Source organism: Canis lupus, chromosome 16 (genome assembly GCF_003254725.2).
Source record: "Canis lupus dingo isolate Sandy chromosome 16, ASM325472v2, whole genome shotgun sequence".
Lineage (NCBI taxonomy): Eukaryota > Metazoa > Chordata > Mammalia > Carnivora > Canidae > Canis > Canis lupus.
In genome coordinates, this window is record NC_064258.1 from 36,847,597 (window position 1) to 36,861,392 (window position 13,796).

A 13,796-nucleotide genomic window follows, 5' to 3' on the forward strand; every position below is an offset into this window, starting at 1 on the left:
GGTATGTACCTTGTAGGATTATTATGGGGGCTAAATAAAATATATTTAAAGAGTTTAGGATTATATGTCACACAAGGTAAGGTCTCAATTAGTGCTTTGGTAGGAGTGCTGGCCACACAGACTCCAACTTTGGCCCTCCATCTTGTTCCTGCCTGTGCAACGACATCCCTCAGAGCTACTTGTTCCAGGCCCTGTACAGGTTAGCGAATGTCCTGACTGGAATACGGGAAGGCTTGTTCTGATCTTCCCTAAAGTGGCACAAAGAAGGTCCTACTTTAGGTAAGTAGTAGAGATGACTGGTATACAGACAGCGCCATTTTAGGTAACTACTCTGTGACCTCACCACCCTGCCCTTTGCTCCATAAAAGGCTTGAGGCCCTGGTGCGGCAGATAGTCAGTTGCCATGGGTCTTCTGTCCACCCAACAGTGGCACTGAATAAAACTCTGTTAACAGTATGGAGTGGCTTGCTTCGTTTTTCTGTCCCCAAGTACCTTCTCAGTTGGAAGCCTACATTCCTGACCCTCCTCCACCGTCTAACAGCTACCTATTTTATTATAATATATACTAACAAGTGCCCTTTTAGCCATTTTTTTCCTCAAATTGACCACCTGTAGGTGCTATAAACGCTAAGCAGTTATGGGACAATGAGTTCCAGACTTAGACCTCATTTGCCCTTCTTGTGGGGCTAGGAAGTGGATCTAAACTCTCTCAGGTCATGTAAGTCCCACAAGCAACTTGAAGGTAAGAATACGCTTCCTCATTGCGATGCCTCATTGCGATGCCCCATAGCTCATTGTGGTATAGGACTGTCTCTGCCATTTGCCTCCATCATGGTGTATTTGTTCTTTTCTCTCATCACTATTTGGTTGGCCAGCTCCCTCTCACACTGGGCCTTGACACAATCTGTCTAATGGCCTTAGGCCAGCTATGTCTTGCCCATAGTTACTCAATACAAGTTCATTGTGAGGAGCATGTAGCTGGCACACATCCCTTTTCAAAGCGAATAGATTTTTAATCCCAATTTGTTTTTCTTCATTTTACTGTTTTAGTGAAAAAGTCTGAGAACTGACCAGTTTTCTTAACTCACTAATCAATCAACAAATCCCTCAGGATCTGTAGAGGCAGCCAGCTCCTATATCAAGGGACAGCTTAAGTCCTGTGATCATTATTCTACTAGTTATTGGCCAGCAAATGTATTAGCCTGGTATTTAAGGTAGGCCTAGTAAATGAAATTATAAAAAAGAAAGATATTTTAAAGATTTATTCATTTATTTGAAAGAGAGTCTCTGCACTGTGCATGGGGGGCAGAGGCGGAGAATCTCATGCAGACTCCACACTGAGCATGGAGCCTAACTCAGAGCTTGATCCCACAACCCATGAGATCATGATCTGAGCCAAAAACCAAGAGTGGGACGCTCAACTGACGGAGCCACCCAGGCACCCCAAAGGAAAGATGTTTTTAAAGTTCTATTAGGATTTCTCAAATAGATTTTATTGTACTTCTTTTGTTTTCATTGATTAGAGGTGGGGTAGACACATCTTTAAAAACTCTTGCGCTCAAGGGGACAGAAGAAGGCCTCACTGACATATGTGGGTTTTATTATTTCCTATCCCTTCTTTAAGAACATATATTCTGTAAAAAACAACAACAAAAAGAGGCCAGTATCTTTTTTTTTTTTTTTTTCCCACTCGCCCATGAAAAATGGCTTCTGATTTTGAATAGATAACTGTTCAGAAGTCCTTCTCAGGCCCAAGTTTGAAGCCTCCACATCCTCTTTCCATCTTCTGTCTCCTACCAGCTAGTATAGTATTCTAGAAGGACGTTGCTACGGGAGTTTAGGATTCTGATTCTCCTTCATCAATTACTGTATTGTGAAGAGAATCAAGAAGAAGCAAAGCTGGTCAGCCATTCATTCCATAGCAGACTGACTCCTACAGTTCCAGGCTTCAGTTTCCTGTCTGTCTGTTGAACTTGCAATTCTCTGGGTAAGGCTTAAGCACCCTTAGAGCTGTATTATTTTTTCCTCTACCTGTAGGATAAACTGGAGGAGGTCTCAAGGGTTTGTAATACTCCGAAAGGGGATTCTACTCCTTAAAAATTCCATTCTGTTAGGACTATTAAAATTCATCTCATAGAAATATGTGACTTAGATACATTATCTATTTAGATGGCAAAGTTGTGGGTATCGTGACTTATAATACGATAGCAGCTTCCTGAGTTTGTTTATTCATCCTGGAAACCATTTTAATCAAGTTAATAGGAAGAAGGAGATGACTAAACCCTGTGTACCTGGCAGTTCCTGAAAACAGCCCGGAGTTAGTAACTGGATGGCCTCCAGGTAAAATCTATGCAAACAGGAGTGGTGGAAACCCTTCTGAAATGCCCTCCACCTCCTTTTGCACTTATTTAAATAAATTCAGGTCACTTCCTTAGATCCATGTCCTTTTAAGCTAGATCATTGAAGAATATTTTTATTATAGTGTATTTGTAGGCAGAATTCTTTGTAAGTATATTAAAATGCAATTAATTTGTCCTTAGCCTAAGGTGTGTTATATTTGCCATGTGTAAGTGCTTAACTAAGAGCTGGTGCATTCTGATAATTTGAGGAGAATCCATAGTATTTAAACAGAAAATTGGAGCTGACCTGCAACCAAATCACTTCTTTAGAAGCTGTTATAGTATGTCTGGTTTTGTTTACTGCAGGCAGCAAATGACTAATGAAAATAGTTAACATGAATGGAATTTTCACAATTAGCCATTGGTAAAATGAGGATTAGAAGAACTTTTGTCCTGTGGGGTTGGTATGGTGGTTAATGGAGGCAATTTGTGTAAAGAATTTTGAAGAGGCCTCGCATTCAGATAGTTCTTTAAAATGTTAGGTAGTGTCATTCTATCACTAATAAATTCTATGATGAATAATAGATGTATTTTGCAGTCAATATAAACTCAGGTCTCAAGAAGTTAACGACGGTCCTTTATACTCCAGTGTTTGATAGAATCTGCAGAAACACTTGTCTTCCACCTTTTTCCCTCCCAGGCCCTTAATTTAAGGGAGCCATTTGGTTTAAATATCTAATAGGGACCTGTCAGCAAGGTCTAAAGTCAGGGTTTTCCATCATCATGGAAGCAAGTTTCTGGGCCATTTTTATTCTCAAAAAGATCAGGTGTTTTATAGCCATTTAAGAATATGCACTGAAGTTTACAGAATTACTAGACGGGAAGCAAAGATCGTAAAAAAGCATGTTGTTGGTAAGATGGCATGAAAATACAAAAACATATATATGTTAGAAAATGGAAAATGTTTAGAATGTCTGTGTTAGGGAATTTTGGGAACCTGGTGAAACCCAACCAGTGGTTTCTGAAAGAGCTAGGTCGTTCCAGTCCCAGACTTGCCTTCTCTCCCTCCAGCCTGGAGGCTATAGGGCCTTTGCTTTATGCCTACCGTTTCAGCTTAGTCATTAGCCCTTCCTCTAATAGGGAAGGGCTTTCTTCCCTTACAAATGTCTGCTATGTACACATAGCACTGCTGTCCTTGAAGACGGTCAAATGTCTTTATAGTTTCCTTTACGGTAAAGGTTCTTTGTTTTCAACTTTATATTCTTGTGTTTAAAACAGTGTCTTGTGTTTAGTAGGTGCTCAAAAAAAGGTTTTATTTATTTATTTACTTACTTATTTTAAGATTTTATGTATTTATTTGACATAGAGCACAGGCGGGGGAACAGGAGGCAGAAGGAGAAGCAGACTCTGGGCCAAGCAGGGATCCCAACATGGAGCTCCATCCCAGGACCCTGGGATCATGACCTGAGCCGAAGGCAGACACTCAACCGACTGAGCCACCCAGGTTCCCCTCAAAAAATGTTTTAAATGAAGGAATAAAATAAAAATAAAATGAAATCAAATGGTTGCTGTGAAATGCCTGACATTAAACTTTTGATTGCCACAGCATCCATTTCCAAGACACCCATCCTGAATAAACACACTGCCAGCTGCAGGACACAGCTACTAGCCAAACATCTAGATAATTAACCAGGCCACTTCTGACCCCGGTCCCCGCCCCCAGCCTCCAAGAAGCTGCCCTGTTAGAAAGCCCTGGGTAACTAACCTGGATAACTGATTACTTGAGTGACCCTCTCTTCTTCTCGCTCCCTAATTCCTGCTCTTATGCTTTAAATTTGCAAATAAAGAGTGAGACCTAGAAACCCTAGGCACCTCTCCCTTAACCCTAAAAAAGACAGGATGCTGGTTTGCGTTCCCTTCTACCTGTGACCTTGTTGTGTGGCCTTTGGGCATGCCATGTACTCTCCAGGAGCTGTATGTAATAAATCTTGTTCTTCGCAGTTTCCTGACAGTTTTTGCTTGGGTGTGTCTGTGATCATGATAAGAACCACAAGAACCAGTCCAGCCACATCATTGGCTCTGGTGGAAAGTGTCAGTCGGGGCTGCTATGCTATAGGCAGTATGGGCCCAAGGGAGTGTCTCAAGCATTTTGAGCTGATGGCATCACTATTAATAGGCTGAGACCCACACAACAATGGTGTACAATGTTATCTTGGCACCTGATTCAAATTAGGTACTCAATAAAGGGTAGTTTGATTATGATGATAAAGAATAAATGACATCATGTCATGTATATTTCTCAACTAGTATCTGAAATACTACTTTAGATAGGAAAGTTATAGACCATATTCATTTAAAATTGTAAGATAATGAAAGCCTAAATATATAGCTGAATTTCTCCTCTGTATTAAACTTTTCAGAATATGTTCTTGAACATGTTTCTTTTATAAAATGAATTTTAATTTTCCTGTTATGAAAACACTAGGTGTTAACTATAATAACTTTTTTAAAAATTATAACTTTTAAGATACAGAAAAAAAAAATCATGCCTAGCTCCATCATCTAAAGACAACCATATCAGGGTGTAAATATTGCTTCGGTCTCTTTTTCTTTCTTTTTTTTTTTTTTCAGTCTCTTTTTCTACACAAGAATCTTTTCAACATAATTGTGATTCATTCCTTTATTCATTTCATAAATATTTATGAAATGCTTACTATGTGTCAGGACTGTGCTTGCACTGTGTATACTATGATTATATGAAAATATAATTTTGCATCCAGTTTTTGAGTTAATAGAATAACAGACATTTGCCAATATTATTAAAAACCCTTTGTAAATATGATTATGCTTTATTTAATTAGAACCTTCTTCTTGAACATTTGGCTCCTTTTCAATGTCATCATACTATAATAAAGTTTTAGATGTTTAGGGTGCTTTGTTTAGGAAAGATTCTCAAGCATGGATTTACCGGGAGGAAAGCTTTGAACAGTTTATGACTTTTGATACATTTACGAACTTGCTTCCCAAAATGAATGACAAATTAATTGAAGGAAGAATTCATTAATATATACAACTATAGAAAAATATGTATTATATATATATATACACACACACACAGAAAATGTTTTCTGTATTTTTATATTTCTATAAAATATAGAAAAATGAAATAGAAAAAGAAAAGGTAAACCTCACAATTAAGGCTTGAGCACAAAACAGTGAAGAGGTGGCAATCAACCCAACTTAGTTTCTCAAATAATTGAAATTCATTTGGAGTAGCTGGCTTGTCTGGAGGCTGCGAGCATGCTCACAGGGAATGGGGAGAGTCTGGCTGAGGTGCCTTGTTCCTAATTCCAGTGTCTCCTAAAAGCACAGAACCTTAGTAATTTAAGCAAGATGTCTCTTTGTTATGCCTAGAAGCGCCTAAAACCATGACAAAGTGAGGACAAATATAGCCTATTGTATGCACACAAGAGTTTCATGTAACCAGTGAAGTCAAGATTTCTTTAAAGGCTTAGGATTTCTTTCATGTTAAAGATGCTTATTTATTTTTAGATAGGAGGAGCTCCAGGCAGAAGCAAGCAGGGTAATATCATCTTGTATTGTCTTGTCTTGAAGGAAATTAGCCAGGAATTTGATTCATTTTTAGTCATGACATTCCAGGAAGCCTTTAAGCTGACTACAGGGGACTCATATTTTCTGAGAGTAATTTTGGCCAAAAGAGACACAGACTTCTGAGGCAGAAGATGCAAACATTGCATGCATGCTTCAATTTCATTACATTCTCTGCCACCTAACCCCTCCCCTCTGCCTGATATATGATAGACACATTAAGAAAATCGAGGTGGTTGCAGTGATATTTCAAGATTTTCCTTACAATTGATGATGCATATAAAGCTCAAAAATTTCACTGTAAGTAAAAAAGTTACTTACCTGTCTAGCTCTGGGAGCCCCTTCCCAAAGCATGTTCATTCAAGCTGTTTTTTTTCCACATGATTTCCATTATTTTATTGGTTAAAACATTTCAGATCTAGACTCCTAACAGCTTTCAAGTTTATAATAAGCATTGTTAGCTATAGCCATCACTTTGCACATTAGATCTCCAGAAGCCATCATCTTTGAACTGAAAGTTTTTACCACTGACCAAAGCTCTCAATTTCCCCTACCCCCAGTCCCTAACAACCACCATTATTCTATATCTCTATGAGTTTGACTTTAAAAAAATTTTTTTTCTTTTAAAAAAGTTTTTATTTAAATTCCAGTTAACACACAGGGTAATATTAGTTTCAGCTGTACAATATAGTGATTCAACACCTCCATACATCACCTGGTGCTCATCACAAGTGCCCTCCTTAATCCCTATCACCTATCTCACCCATCCCTCCCCCCCCCACCTCTGATAACCATCAGTTTGTTGCCTATAGATAGTTAAGAGTCTGTTTCTTCATTTGCTTCTCTCTTTCTTCCCCCTTTGCTCTTTGTTTCATTTCTTAAATTCCACATGTGAGTGAAATCACATGGTATTTGTCTTTCTCTGACTTATTTCACTTAACATAATACTTTCTAGCTCTATCCATGTCCTTTCAAATGGCAAGATTTCATTCTTTTTATGGGTGAGTAATATTCCTTTGTGTATATATGCCACATCTTCTTTATCCACGAATCAGTTGTTAGACACTTGGGCTGATTCCAATATTTGGCTATTGTAGATAATGTAAAGCTGAACATTTAGCTAACAGTACAAAGATTTATCATCTCTCCACTGGTTACAAGCATTATACACATGAGGTCTGGATTTCAGTCCTCATATAACAGAGTTAATTTCATAACCAGACTACCCTGTCCTCCACTGAATTGGTATGTGTAAGGAGAGTAAGAGTGAGAGGTATAAGGAAACCTTAAGAAGAAAGAAGCATGGAGGTAGAAGCTTCCATTATTGGGCCACTGGTATGTGCCATTCATTTTACAAGGAGGACCAGACAAAAGAATAATGGTAGATCACTTACTACAAATCATCACCAGCATGGGAGGAAAGAACTGCATTAATAGTGGAGCAGTGATATTTATGTGTATGAGGACAGTTCATTGCCAATTATACTATATAAAAGCACTATATACAAGTAAAGACATGGTCATTAACCATTATCATCCTAGGTCCCTTATTTCTTATCTAGCTCATTCACTCATTCAATAAATATTTATGAAAGGCCCATTGTGTGCCAAAGTTCATACATAAAAGATTAATTCCTCTTATCTAAGAGAGGGCTATATGACATAACCTTTAGCAAATCATAAAACCAACCTAAACCCTGGTATATCATCTGATCTAGGAGTGACTTGGGAAAATCAATATATGGGTCTCTTGTTCTGGGGAACAGCTACATTGGTACACTAGTAATCTCTAAGGTAATTGTTTTCCCTGGAATAGATAAGGCCAACTAAAACGATATAGAAAAAAAAAAAAAAAGGAGGGTTGGATATGGGAACTAAGAGAAACTAACATTCCGGGTATGTTGGAGAAGTAACCATTGAAGATGGTTTTGGAAGGAATGATGGAGACGTAACCACTTTTTCTCTTTAAATTTTTTAAAAAAGATTTTATTTATTTATTTGAGAGAAAGTGAGAAAGAGAGAGAGCATGAGTGAGGGGAAGAGCAGAGGGAGAGGGACAAGCAGACTCTCCACTGAGCAAGAAGCCTGATGAAGGGCTCAATCCTGAGACTCCAGGATCATGACCTGAGCCAAACACAGATGCTTATCTGACTTTAGCTACCCAGGTGTCCCACACTTTTTTTCTTTAAGTCAAAATTTTGCCATATTAGAAATGTGAAAGGGTAGCTTGAGCAAAGCAGAGATTTGCCTTTCTCCATCTCCAGAAATCAGTGCTACTCTTCTACTGTCTGAGAGAAACTTTTCTCCTCCTATAGAATTTTGGTTCGAATGGGGATAGCTGACACAGTAGTTCCCATAACATGACTGGCAAGGCTACTATATTTTCATATGACATTTCTAATCTCAGAGGCCACTTCTCTCAACCTCCACCTCTAGCAGTAGACATGGTGGGTAATGTTCACTAGGGCCATGTGGATAAAATGCAATCACAACTACACAGAATGAAAGAAATGGTAAAACCTGAATAACATGTCAAAGTCTATCATATACATAATGAAAACAATTTCTTTTTAAAATAAATTAAGTTTAATTTTCTTGTTATGAGAGCAAAACATGGTTATAGCAAGTTTCAGGCAAATTTTAGGATTTTAGAGACAAAGATGACATTCCAAACACACACTTGGCTCTTTCTTTCTCCCCAGTTCTTAGTGAAATGATGAAACAATATAATTGGAAACATTCTATAGGTTTACTGAAAACTACAGAAGGGACCCACTCTGGTAGGAGACACTTCTCCATGGATTTTTTGCAGTTCTTTACAGTTTCTAAGCAGAGGCACTGGCTGCATTTGTTCTAGAATATGTTTTCCAGGCTGTTTGTACAGGAAACAGTTTTGAAAGATAGAGATAATATCTCCCTACAGAACAAATGGCAGGCATGCTTACTGCCCATGATAAAAGATTTGGCCCTAAACTCAGGGTTCCTCTCTCATAACTCAATCCACTGGCATGTGAAGGGGACACCTGGCTCTCTTCATGTCACTCTGGAATTTGGGATTTGGAGAATCGGAGCAAGAACATACTAATGCTCTAGCTATTGCTATTGCTGTAATAAAGTTCTTTGTCTCTGACCCAGGAGTTTCATGTCTTCTGCCAACTAGGTTGGGTTAACTTGTTAGCTTGCAAGGAGAGTAAGATCTCAGGCACTCTACAGTTACTGACATGCCATGACAGTTGATGAGATGCCAACAGAGACGTGCCTTTCTAGAAGAGGAAGGATGAGGGCCTCCAGAGTTACTGAGTGGGATTTGAGGGAAGACCATGAGAATTAATAGTGAACATAATGGCTGCCCTTTTTTTTTTTTTTTAAACTAATGTCTATTTCTAGCCTACTCTTTATTTATTTAGGGGTTTCTGCTGTAGTTTCTTGAGTGAATTCATAGTTAGTTATTTTTGGTATTTTTAAATAATAAAAGCATTAAGACTATAAGTATGTCTTACCCCAAACTCAAAGAGCAGCATCTGCTCCACTAGGAATGGCCATGAAAGTTTCCACAGCTGGCCTAAAAGGGAGGATGAAAGGGAAATGGTTGGAGTTTGATGACTAGAGGTTGCCTGAGAATTGGTAGCTCTACACTCTGCTGGTTGATGGGGGAGTATCAGAATCCCACTAAAAGTAACAAAGATCCTGAGTTGAAATGGCTAATAAGCTAAATTAGGTTCCATGACAGACAAGGAGATAAAAGTTGCACATTTAAACACCTGAAGTATAAGTTTTAAACCTGTTCTATCTTAAACACAGTCTGAATCCTGTCTCTTTTTGCCTATTTTGGGACAATATTCTGCCCTTATTCTCTCTGGTGCAGCTAATCTCTGCTAGCTGCTCTGGGTTAGTCATGCTTCTGCAATTCATTATCCTGCTAACCAAAAACAATCCTTTCCTTGACCTCTCCTGCCCCTTAAACCACATCTGCATTTCTTATCTCTCCTACCTCAATTTCCTATAAACACACCCACTATCTTTACTCAATTCCTGCTCATTCCTAAAGCTACTCTCATTGGGCTCCCATCACCATTATTCTGCTGCCACTGAGCTCACAAAGTTTGCAAAAAATAATTGCTTCTTTTGGGTTTCTCTGATCTCCCACATCCCTGAGATATTTGTCAATGTTGACCAAGCTTTCATCTCCTTTTTCAAACTCTTCTTTAAAATTCTTTCTTATTCTACTTTATCTTAAGTTAAAATGTTCTGACTTTCTGCAGGTCTGGTGCATTCCAGACACTGAAGCTCCCTTTATGGATTTACTTATTTAAGTTGTATGTTAGACTGAATGGTGCTTGTTTATTCTTTGAAGGTAAAGAAACAAATTGCTGTGGCAAAACCTAGTTGGTGACCCAGGTGCGCTGCCACCAAACTAAAGAACTGATGTGTCTGGAACTCTCTGTGCCGAGTGGGAAAGTCTGAGATTTGTACTATCTGGCAGACACAATCTGATTTATGTGGCATACATTTGCATAAATTAGTCTCATTTTCCTTCTTTCCTGCTTAGCTCTCTCAAAAAGACCTCCCAGCCTTTGGGAAGATGGGAGCCAGAAGGCTGAGCTGTCATGAACATCTGACGCTGGGGAGAGTTGGCCTGTAATTAACCATGGTAATGACTGCAGGGCGACTCCTGACACAGAGGAGGCTAGCCCCTTGTTTGCTCCACAGAGAGGACATATTTCAGGATTCTCAGTCCCTTTTGCAGGGATAGCACATAATTGGGATTCAGCTGTGACCCTCTGCTCTCTAATGTGGAAAGAGCATTAGATATAATGTTATTCTGCTTACTTTTTTGGTTTTGTTTTTAGCATTTTATAGTCAAATAGAAACAAATGCATGTTGTTTCTGAAATGACTACAGATGATGTTGGTGAAGCTTAAGGATATCATATACAAATGTGGCTTATCAAATGCAAGAACATAGCATTAGGGGACCAAATCCCTCCCCTCCATGCTTCCTTGGTAGGTGCAAATACTTGTTTCTATCCTTCTCTGAGAATTTTGAAATGCAACATTTTCTCCAGGTCCTTTTGTAGTTTGCAGAAATTCTCTTGAACTCAACTTGTAGTGTTTTCTTTTGGATAGCGAAAGAGTAAGAAACTAAGAGAAAGATTTAGGTTGTAGGGGATTCAAAAGAGTCTCAGAATTACTATCTCTCCTGCACCATCATCTCTGTCACTTTAGGTTTTATTATAAGAAGCAGTTGATGATAATATCAGTTAGGTATCACCATGTAATAAACCGCCCAATATCTCAGCAATGTCGAACAAGGAACATTCATCTGTACTCATGGGGCTCTGTGCCAATTGGGCAATTCTATTGATCTGTACTGGGCTCCCTCATATATCTGTGTCAGTGGGTAGGGCAGCTTGGGCTAGATTGGTTAGGATGCTTTAGTGACATGTGTGGCCATTGGATGGATGTTTACTGGGGCAACAAGGTAATAGAACCACTTGTTTCTCATTATCAGGTTAGGTCAGACTTGTTTTCATGGTCTCTGGACAAGATTCTAAGAATAAGAGTAGAAATGAATTTCAGAACTGATCCAACATAGTCTCCACTTCTTTCTTTTGATCAAAGCAAATGACAAGGCCAGCCTAGACATAGGAATGGAAAAACAGACTCTACGTCTTAACGGAGGGAGCCCCAAAGTCATATTGCAAGGGGAGAAAGAGTGAATATAGGGAAGGGAGAAGAAATTAAGAAAAATCTGCCATCCATGTACTACAGGGATACTTCTAGGAGTGTATTATTTTCTAAGAACTTTGCAAACAGACTTACCCAAGCATTATGCTCCAAAGGATAGGATATGGATTCAGATTCACTACTGGATGGTAACACATGAATAAAACCTTCACAGAGTTTCATAAAAATATTGGATCAATCTGACCTATGAGATAAACTTCCTGTCTTCCTGGCAGGAAGTTAACATCACATCAAACCCTCTGAAAAAGTAAGTATTGGTGAAAGTTCCCTTACTTTAAATAGCTTCTTCTCTTATGTAAATTAAACTTTGGCAGTTTTTCCACATAAACACAGCCTGTTAACTGAGAGATAACCTAGAGGTTATCTAGTCTAGTGGTTTTCAAACTTTCTCAGTTCTGTGAGCACTGAGGTTTGCATGGAGGTGTCCCAGAGGCCATCTCCTGCTGGTGGGAGGTGCCAGTGGGACGGAAGGGGCAGAGTCAGGACGAGAATCTCCTAGAAAGGTGGAGAGCTCTAGGCCTTCCACATTAATCCAAACCAACCAGAGTTGCACTGTCTTTTCCTATGTTGTATATTGGGCTTAGATACACAATTTCATTAAAGATAGTAGTTTCCACAGTTTTTTAAAAGGTTGGACTTCAACAACAAAAGAATAATTAACCCAATTAAAATATGGACAAAAGACCTGAACAGACATTTCACCAAAGAAGATCTAAAAGTTGCCAATTTGCATATGAAAGGATGCTGAACATCAACAATCACTAGGGAAATGCAAATCAAAACTACAGTAAAATATCACTTCACATCCATTAGAATGGCTATGACAACATGAAAAACAGAAAATAATAAGTGTTGGCAAGGACTTTAAGAGACTGGAACCCTTGTGCACTGTTGGTAGGAATGTAAAATGGTGCAGCCACTCTGGAAAACAGTACAAAGATTCCTCAAAAAGTTAAAAATAGAATTACCATATGATCCAGCAATTCCACATCTGGGTGTATAACCAAAATAATTTGAGCAGAGACTTGAAGAGATATTTGTGCATCCGTGTTCATTACAGCATTATTCACAATAGCCAAGAGGTAGAAGCAACCCAAAGTGTTGACAGATGACTAGATAACATGTGGAATGTGTGTACAATGGAATAGTATCCAGCCTTAAAAAGGAGTGAAATTCTGACACATGCTACAACCTTGGATGAACCTTGAATACATTATGTCAAGTGAAATAAGCCAGTCACAAAGGGACAAATACTTATGGTCCCACTTATATGAGGCACCTAGAGTAGTCAAATTCAGAGAGACAGGGATGTTTGGGTAGCTCAGTTAGTTGGGCATTGGACTTTTGATTTTGGCTCAGGTCATGGTCTCAGGGTTGTGAGATTGAGCCCCACGTTGGGCTCTGCACTCAGTGTGGAGTTTGCTTGAGATTCTCTCCTTCTGTCCCTCCCCATTTGTATTTTCTCTCTCTCAAATAAATACATAAAATCTTAAAAAAAAAAATTTATAGAGGCAGAAACTAGAATGGTGGTTTCCAGGGGCTACAATGAGGGGAAATGGGGCATTAATGTTTAATGGGTACAAAGTTTCTATCTGGGGAGATGAAACAAGTTCTGGAGATGGATAGTGGTGATGGTTGCACAATAATGTGAATATGCTTAATACCATTGGTTTGTATACTTAAAAATGGCTCAAATGGTAAATTTTATGTTATATGTACTTTACTATAATTTTTTAAAAGGCTGGAAAAACAACTGATAAAATTTAAACCTTTCATTTTACATTTGAAAAACACAGACTTTGCTTTTTTCACCTAGCAATACCACCTAGAGATCTTTCCACACCAGTACTGTAGCTCTGCCTAGGACTGCTTTCACAATGGCCTATTATTCCACAGTATGGGTGTACCACAATTGATTTAACCACTTCCCTGATATGAGGCATTGAGGTTGTTCAATGCATCCCTTTACTTCTGCCTCCCCTTCTGGACTGTGAGTGTCTTTTGCAGGCATAGGTTGTAGCTTATTTACTATTAGCTCTTCAGAACCCTGCACAGGGATCCAGCCTTAGTATTTTTACTAATTAAGGAAAGGAACGATTAT

General features: G+C 38.7%; 1 long non-coding RNA gene across 1 annotated transcript; it reads left to right on the forward strand.

Annotated features, from left to right (window-relative positions):
- The first annotated feature begins 1,872 nt into the window (after positions 1-1,872).
- Positions 1,873-3,901, forward strand: LOC112664471 (uncharacterized). The gene is made up of 2 exons (XR_007402561.1): positions 1,873-1,987; positions 3,706-3,901. It is a non-coding gene; the product is annotated as an uncharacterized LOC112664471 (long non-coding RNA).
- Positions 3,902-13,796: the final 9,895 nt, after the last annotated feature.